Below are 1,597 nucleotides of genomic sequence, written 5' to 3' on the forward strand. Positions count from 1 at the left end.
TGCTAGAACTAGGAATCTCGCCGACAGCTCTCGAGCCCAGGCTTATACCTTGTTGTAAACGCTCATACGCAGATTCGGAATAAGATCTACTTTGCTCTCTTTTTTCGATTTCTTTACTTTATCGTTGTCATTATTGTGTTCTGATTGCTTGGCGTGTGGTAATAGCAGATATCCGGGATCATCTGGGAAATTAGGGTTTTCTTAGTTTCCTTATTTAAACGGAAATAGACAGTGCGAATTTCGGTTCCAACAATTAGTCGCTGGGCGACCACCAGATACTGGATCATGCTTTCGTCTTTTTCTTGGTACTCCCCTTGTACCTGGTTGATTATCAGCTGGGAGTCGCCGAAGGGTCGGAAGAACAGGATAAGCTCGTGAGCACCTTGACCAAACAAGTTGAAACTTTAACGGCAAGGACTAGAGCAATCCGCCCCCATGGAACCACTAAGGTCCACAGGAAAAGACTTGACTTTGCGACCCCACTCAACAGGCCTGGAGCCGCCCAGGAACGACCTTCGGGTCAAAACCCTAGCGAGAAGCCTCCCGTCAAAAAGGGAAATTCCGAAAGCCCTCCGCCTCCCGCGAAGCCTTCAGAGGACAACGGAGCCGAGCAAGTCGACCTGGATCCTAGCGATGTCTCCAATAATACTGATGAGGACACCGACAGACATCCAAGAAGGACCAGAAGCCGATTCACTCAGGAAATCTCTCTGTTCGACAAACCAATGACAGAAGAGGAGGAAATCCTCTATTGGAACGAACAGGAAGAGCTGGCTGAAAAACAAACCGAGCTCACTCGCAGTAAACGCCGACAGGCGAGGAAAACGGATATACGCGATCTTCGCGACTATATCACCAAGACTGCGGCAGAAGTAAGAGCCGTAAAATCTCAAATCCATCATGCTACGAGCGCGGCCCCCGAGATCGACAGATTGCTGGAAGGGGCTCGGAAGACCCATTTCACCGCTCGCATCTCAGATACGAGGGTATCCGATCCAGGAAAAATCAAAGTACCGAAATATGATGGTACATCCGATCCGAGAGCGCACCTTCAGGCTTTCCACATCACTATGGGAAGAGCGAGGCTGAAGGACGGCGACAGAGATGCCGGCTACTGCCCTCGAATGGTTCGCGCGCCTTAAACGAAACTCTATCAGGAGTTTTCGACAGCTCGCATCGGAATTTCTCAAACAATACACTATGTTCATAGATAGAGAAACTTCCGATGTCGATCTCTGGAGTCTGTCCCAGAGGGAACAGGAACCCATTCATCAGCCGGTTCAAGTTGGTGATGTCCAGGGTCAGCGGGATAAGCGACAAGGTGGCCATCGACGCGCTCAGGAAGGCGCTCTTGTACAAGTCGAAATTCAGAAAATGGATATCCCTCGAAAAACCGCGGACGATCCAAGACGCCCTCCACAAGGGGACGGACTACATTATGATCAAGGAAGAAATGAAAATCTTATCGCAGAAGCATAAGTAGGCAAGATCGTCCTCGAAAGATGTAGACCCAAAAACAAGGAAGAAGAACCCTCGTAACGACAAGTATGTCCATCACGAGGGGGAAGAACTCCAAGGAGCGCACAATTACGCGATC

The 1,597-nt window shown here is 49.5% G+C and overlaps 1 pseudogene; it reads left to right on the forward strand.

The window, feature by feature from the left end:
- The window catches only part of LOC106344480, a 10,242-nt pseudogene that overhangs the window by 3,886 nt on the left and 4,759 nt on the right, over window positions 1-1,597 (forward strand).

The sequence above is a fragment of the Brassica oleracea genome, chromosome C5, assembly GCF_000695525.1.
Source record: "Brassica oleracea var. oleracea cultivar TO1000 chromosome C5, BOL, whole genome shotgun sequence".
Lineage (NCBI taxonomy): Eukaryota > Viridiplantae > Streptophyta > Magnoliopsida > Brassicales > Brassicaceae > Brassica > Brassica oleracea.